At 34.2% G+C, this 7,799-nt stretch overlaps 1 long non-coding RNA gene across 2 annotated transcripts; it reads left to right on the plus strand.

The window, feature by feature from the left end:
- The first annotated feature begins 4,272 nt into the window (after window positions 1-4,272).
- LOC113740250 (uncharacterized) lies at window positions 4,273-7,254 on the plus strand. Of its 2 annotated transcripts, XR_003460417.2 has the most exons (3): window positions 4,312-4,610; window positions 6,221-6,295; window positions 7,079-7,254. It is a non-coding gene; the product is annotated as an uncharacterized lncRNA (long non-coding RNA). The 2 variants fall into 2 exon arrangements; XR_011813075.1 differs by lacking the exon at window positions 6,221-6,295 and having other exon boundaries at window positions 4,273-4,610.
- The last annotated feature ends 545 nt before the right edge of the window (window positions 7,255-7,799 follow it).

The raw sequence follows: 7,799 nt of genomic DNA on the forward strand, positions 1-7,799 counted from the left end.
TTTTGATCAAAATATAATTCATTTTCACTTGCAACATTCCCACTATTCATGCTAGGGTCAACTTGCATATCATTAGAGGAAATAACTTCACACAAAACATGTAATTGTTCTTGTATTCTACTAAAATGAGAAGTTAATTCATCTAATCTTTCTTCAACCCTATCAAAACGGTTAGAGGTTGCATTTGCTAGCTTTTCTATAGCAAACTCCCAAGATGACTTAGAGTCGTTAGCTAATAGTTCATTTTCTAATTCCAAAGGTGAATGTGCATTAACTAACCTTTCTATTGCCAATTCTCAAGATGGTTTACATTCAAATTGGACACATTCGGATTGGTAATCATCAAAATATGAAAAATCGCTATAATTACATTGATCATCCTAACTATAAGCATAAGAAGTCTCCCGATTAAAATCATAGATCAAAACAAGGTTTGCAATGCCCTAATTCATCATAATAATTCAGATTTTGTACTTGTTTATATGTATTAGTAGCATGATAAACTCCACACAAGTCACAAATCATATGATTAGAATTAAAAACATTAACACTCCTCTTTTGCTCAAGCATATTCATAATTGTGTTCATTTGAATTTTTAACTTTATAACATTAAGTTTAGCCTTTAAACACCTTAAACCATTTTCAAATGACATACCTTCGGTAATTTCTTGGTTACCTCTATCCAAGGAGTTTTGCGCATGATAACCATTCATTGCCGATCTTCCTTCTCTCATGCATGGTCTCCTCATATTTTCTACTCTCCTTCAATCTTTAAACATGCTTTCAAAGTAACTTAAAAACAAGTTTAGTCAAAGAAAATAGATGACTCTAAACATACAAACAAAATATAAACAAAGACTCGAAAAGACACTAAACTTAACAAACAAGACACTTGACCCAACAAAAATATCAAAAATAAGAAAAATTGTCTAAATTAATAAAGTTGTTCTTAACACCGATATTGACAAATCTTTCCCGACAACGGCGCCAAAAACTTGACGTGCGCGGGGTATACATATCAATTTAGCATATCCACAATCAAGTTTTGCATTTATAAATCCTAATTACCCCACACGCGATTTTTCGCAAGTATACGAATTGTTTATTGAGCATAGGGGTATTAAATATCGATACTACAAGAAAGATTGCAAATACCAATGATTTTCGAACTCATTTATTATCTAGACTACCATAAACATAAAATTTGTTAGGTCTGATCCGAGGAAATTAACAAACGAGAATAATAGGTTCTTACCAATTCAATAATGACAATAACAAAACAAATAAATCAAACAGAGAAACACGAAATTTACGTGGCTCAGTCCAATTGACCTACGTCCACGGGCGAAGGGGTAGCAGATTTACTATGACAGAAAGAGAAGACAAAAGAGAGAGTACAAAACCCAAGAAATAATTTCCCGGTCCAAAAGACATCTAAAACTGAAAACACAAAAGAGTCTAAATAGCACTAAATGTTTAATGACCCAAAGGCCTATGACTTGCTCTTTTGGTTTGATGCCAAACAAAACTCCTCTCAGACTAGGGTGCGGGCCCCACAAAACTCTCTTGGACTGGTGCACATGGCACTTGGGTTAGTGTTCTTAGCACACTTAAACTCACATAAATTTACAATATGTATAACTACTAAGAGGAGATATTTCTTTATAAGAATTCCGATATGGGATACAAAGACACACTCAACAAAATTAATGAAAATAATATTAGAAAACTCCTAAAGATATGAAATTCCTTGCTACTTTTATATGTGAAGTTACTGGTTAAATGAATGCTATTATCTTGGCTAGTTATGGCGTAATTTCCTAATATATGTGAAATCTACTCTCGTAGTGAATCAACTATACTTGTAGATAAAGCATATCTACTCTCGTGGTTATGAATTAACTACAAGTTCATTTCTTCTATGAAATTACATGAAACAAGTCACTAAAACCACATAAATGCACTTCTACTCTCGTGAATGTACTCCTTAGGTTTATCACTTTTTTGAAGTAGTGTTAAATTCCAATTCTCATTGCAAACTTGACACATTTAGATAATCACAATTAATGGCCGGTTAATCATAATTAGAAAATCAAAAGTGATAAATAACTTGCTCAAAATAATATCATCACATAACCAAATAAACATCACTAACAAGATATAACAAGTTCATCCATACTCTAGGCATAAACTTTAGAAACAAATATAAAAACACAATTCCAAACTCGTATAATAGCTAAACATGAAATCTAATACAAGAGAAAAAGTAGTAGAAGAGATATCACCATTGTCACATGAGATCAACCTCTCCATCTTTGCTCCTCAATTTTCAACCAAATCTAGCTACCAATACAAGAAGGATAAACTACACTACCTATACTATACTACTCTAACTAATGAACTAAGGAAACTCTAGTGAAAGTTATATTTTTGGTGAGTTTCTCTAGCTTTCTAAAGTTGTAAAAATACCATCAAAAGACCTCTATATATAGAGGAACTTCTTGCAAGAGACAAAGTGTTAAATCATGTTTTGAACCCATAAACAAGCTAGAAATGAGTTGCAAAGCTTCTTTTGTAGCTGTCTTGAGCTGTTTCCACTGATATTCTTGTAGGAAAATGGGTCAAAAAGATTGTGTGAATAAAACACAAGTTGCTGAGCAAGTTGCAGGTGAAATTGAGGAATACGCGACTTCAAGCCACGTATTCATGTAGTCGTGTTTTCCCTCTTATGCACTTGGTACCAATTCAACTACTATTTTCTCAATGATAGAGGCCGAACTAGCTCTTGTGCAAAACATGAAAGTTATAACTCTTTGAGATAGCTTTCCAATGCCTCAAGAATTATCTAATTTGGAACTCTGTGAACTGATATATTACCAAAATACCAAAGACTAATCAGAGCTCTATTTCAGCTTTCAACAATAGAGTTTGCGCTTCTGTATTTCGACTTTTTGACAAGGAAAACAACTGAACTGGACTTCGATTATCTTCATACCAAATGTACATCTATCTCTTAGTTTCAAACTGGTTTAAGAATCACCTCAATCTAGTCATTGTAGCTCAAGATATTGCCAAAATATCACAAGGTGCCAAAGCTGTGAAACTTGCTTCCTTTTGTTCTTGATTGCATTTCCTCTTTTGCACTTCATATTCTCTTTAAACCACTTCAAATCATCATCAATAATCCAATTATCTTCTCAATACAATCCATTTGATGATTGAATTTTTAAACCTATAAAAACATGAAGTTTTCCCATAAAAATCCATAGAAATTCAATTTTCACATTTTAAACCACAAAATGCATATTTTCACTAGAATCTTAGTTAATTAGCTAAAAACATGACTAAAACACACCAAAACTAAATAATAAAACACACTAAATACACATAAAATATATACTTGTCAATAATACAATAGATTTAGTGAGAGAATTCTAAAAAGTAATTGTGAGGACCCGAAAATTTTTATTTTATTTTATCGAATATTAGTAGTTTGTTTAAATATTTATTTACTCATTTTTCTCCAAATTATTTATTTCGATCATTTAAAATCCATTTATATGGAACGACGCCTCTTTTATATTTTTAAAAGCATTTTGTTGGAAAAATTCACTTTTCGAAAACTCGTTTAGTTCGAAACAACGAGTGCACGTTTTTCGAGACTATATTTGAATCGAGAGTGTATTAATATTGGAGAATTAAGAACGATCAATAATAGATTAAGAAAGGATAATTGAGGAATTAATACTCAATTCACGTGAGGACTCGTAAAATTATTATTTTTAAACCCCTAATTTTGGCTCAATTAATTATCTATTTGGATTTTTGCCCAAATATTATTTTCTATCCTTATTAGACCTAAATATATGGTTTTATAGCTTCGTTATATTTTTAAAGTGTCTCGTTTCAAAAAATTATTTTCTTAGAAGCTTGTTTAGTGAAAAAGTGAAAATGTGTCTGAAAACTTTAGCCAATTAGGAGTACAATAAGCTCAAAAATTTAAGACATATACAATGGTCCTAAAATAGGCAATTTTAGGTTTAAATATTGAAGTGGTAGTTAGTGGTACAATCGTTATAGGAATTTCTCAAAGGTTTCAATTTTTATTGCGCCTAAATTAGAAGTACGTGGTTTCACGTGCGCGCTTAATTGGGGGACTTGGGACCATTATTTTGGGACAATTAAGAATGAAAAATATTTATATAAATGTAAGTGTCTTAGAGGTTTAGTACACTAGTGCAACAAACGTAAGAGAAATCGAACACAAAACGCGCGCGTAGGGTACTAGTTATAATTGATTTGACGTATTAAAAGATTTGACGTCAAGCGTCTTTCGTACGCAAAGGCTTCAGAACCGCATTTCATTTCATTTCATTTCTTCTGCTGCAACGGACGGCTAGCAGCTGCAAGGGACAACCGAAGCTTCACCATTTCTTTCTTCCAAAACTCATCCAAATCCTTACCAAAACTTCCATAGATTCTCACCAAACTTCACATTCATTTAGCTTTTCACTTGGACAACAACTTAGCTGCAAAAGGAAGGAGCTATCCACGGTTTCTTCAAGCTTCAAAGGGCCGAAAAATCTGTCCAAACTAGCCATCAAAGTAGGTAGTAATCAAGCACCTTAAACTTGTCTTATGGAAGTTGATCTATGCATTTGAGTTGGAATCTTCACTTTAGTAGCTTGTATTGTTGGAAATGTGGGCTCTATGAACTCCCACTTTGGGTTGATGGCTGTGATGATGTTTGATGATGGTTTTATTGCTGAATTAGAGCTTAAGGAAGTAGATTAAAGGTGTATTGTGGCCAGAAACGTTGTTGAACTCTTGAAGCAAAAAGTTCCCATTTTACCCCTGTTCTGTTCGGTCACTTTAATGCAGAAATTTGAGGATTTAATGGCTTGATTGTGCTGTTTATATGTTGTAGTAGTTGTGTAAAAATTTTCATTGAAAAATACTGAGTTTTGGTGGGTCAAACGAATTTATTTCAAAAACTAGTAATCTGGAAAACGGTTTCGCTGTAATCCAGACCAGTGTTTGTATTTCGTCCATAACTCCGTACTCTGACGTCGAAATCAAGTACCGTTAGCGGCATTTGAAACTAGACGTTTCCATGTTTCCAACGGTGTATAATACACATTCTGGTTTTAGGTGTGTGAGCCACACCATTCATCTGAAGTCGGCTGTCCTGTTTCTCCGTTCTGCCGAAATGATTTGATGATACTGCAATTTGAGGCTTGATTTTGAACCAGTTGCATGCTGAAACTTAAAACGATTTCTTCTGTGAAGTTGTAGCCCTATGAATGTATTTTCTAACACTATCAACCATTTCCAGTTCTGAGTTAAATTGAGGGAGTTATGATCAATACACGGCAACTGCCTCGTTTTTGAAAACCTTAGCATTGGACAGATTGCCTTAAGGATTTTCCAAACTTTGGTTGATTGATTAACCACCTTTCCGAGGGTATTTTTCCATGAGATTTGATAGAGAGTTACCCTTCATATAGGAGTAGTATACTGCAAAATTTGGTGTCAATCCAAGTCTGTTTCGACACTTAACAAAAGGTCCAAAGTCGGAACCAAATCTAGAAATTTTGTAACAGTCTTGAATTTTTCCCAACTTTGAGCTACCATATCTTGGTGCTCGAAACTCCGATTCTCGATCCGCTTGTTCTTCCCTAAACCTTACTTGCACCTCTAATTGAGTTACAAATTTCAAGGGCTGGTTTGTAACGAGTGAATTCTGCTGAATTTTCAAAGTTAGCGAAAAACCAACCCCGGCTCAATCCTGGGTGATTTGGAACAGCAACTTTAAGCTCATTTTTGAACACCTTCCACTTAGATTCATGGAAAAGTGTCTTCTAAGAACTTTTAGTACTTTGGAAGAGGTTTCCAACAGTACCAAGTTTTCCAATTTTCGACATGTGAAATCTGAGATACGATTTTTTTCAAAATATCGTATCAAAACTGAAATTTTCTGAATTCCAAGGAAATGGAGTTTTTCAAGTATTCCTTATTCCTTCGATAATACTTGAACGTTTATGCTTGATTTCCAAGATAACAAAACTCGATTACTCTTGTACATTAAGAAACTCCACTTGAACCTCGATTTACTAGTAATTGAGATTCATTTTCATGAAATTTCTCCAGATTGTACTAGTGCACAATCTTCCTTGATAATTGGGATGTGTGAATGATAATTCACTATTAAATACTCAGGCGCTCAAGAGGACCTTCCAGAGGATCTCACGGAAGACGCCTAAACCATCATTTGAACTCGCTACTTGAATCACTGTGAGTGTCAAGTGCATGAACTTGTTATTAAGTGGTTATCTATTTCTTATCCGTTATGTAAATTTGAAATTTTGAGACGAGGGTGTACTTTATCGCACTCGTTCTCTTTCAAATGAAATTATATTCAAATTTTGTTATGTGAATTCGTATCCAACTTGTACATGGTAATGTGGATGTGATTTGTACTTGTGATTCGTATATGTGATCCGTATTTGTGATTCCTATTTGGAATCGTCGATTTGAGCGTTGCTCATCGACTTATATTCGTATTCGTATTCATATTCGGGGGACGCCCAAAACTCGTTGGCCAACTTTGCGAATCGAGCCAGCATGGGCTTGGTCGATAAGCTTAGCAAACCATGAGATATTCGTAGAGCATGATCTATTGGAGAGATCTTGCTCGGCATTACTCATGCAGTATTGTCATGATATACTCGAGTATTATCAAAAACTTTAATGAGCGGGCTCGGTAAGGGGGTGTAACGGTGACGGGATTCGAAGAAAAGTGGTGTATCTACGGATTTGATACTTATGTGGTTGACGGAGTGTCAACGTGAGATGTGATCAAGATTTCGACTCGACTACGTGGAATTTAGCTCCTGAGAGCTACAGTATCCTTGAATTGTTTCTGTTTATTTTTCCTATTCGAAATGTGAATTATTCGAATTTAATAGCCTTACCTATAATGTAATTGTTGTTACTACTTGGATTATGTGTTTGCATGTGTGTTTTCTTGGCCTCACTGAGTATTGGCTCATCCTATTAGTTTGTTTTCCTTAACAGGTTGGATTGGAAGATTTTGATAAAGCCGACTAGATTATACTTTTGATTAGAATCGGGGCTGTAAATGTGTAGTCGACTTTTAATGGTTGCATTTTGGAACTTGATGTATCTTTTGTGAACATGATGTAAGATTTAAATATTTAATTAAGGAAGCGACTTTTCTTTATTTTGACTCATAGTATTTGGTATGTATCGTTAAGTTCGATTTGATTTGTCTTGAGTCCTGGCGAGAGCTGGGCAGGCGTCCCGCGGATACCCTTGGGTTCGCCCTTGGGAGAAGTGGGGGGCGTCACAGTAATACCCGACATAGACACAGACACACATATATGTTGAGGAATTAATACCTCTATAAAATATGTTTATTCTCTTTAGTTTGTATTTAGTTGGCACATATGTTTGTCTTATAGACTATTATTCATCATGCATTTTGCATAACTCTTTGTTGGAAAATGTGGGATAATTATTTAAATCTTCTTTAGAAGATTGTTAAATTTACCCTTCATAAAATGTTGAATTTCTCTATGGCTCTACCCAAGTTTAAAATTCAACATAGTGTGTTGACTTAACATGATGTGTACTGATTTTAGTTTGAGGAAAACTAATTCTTTTTTTTTTAATTATTCAAATTAGCAGGTAGAGGGTACCCAATGAGTAATTCCAAAACTGAAACTAGAGAGTTTGGTAATGAGAGTTAAAACCCATACGGGCACCTAATAGGGTT

This window comes from Coffea arabica, chromosome 4c (assembly GCF_036785885.1).
Source record: "Coffea arabica cultivar ET-39 chromosome 4c, Coffea Arabica ET-39 HiFi, whole genome shotgun sequence".
Classification (NCBI taxonomy): domain Eukaryota; kingdom Viridiplantae; phylum Streptophyta; class Magnoliopsida; order Gentianales; family Rubiaceae; genus Coffea; species Coffea arabica.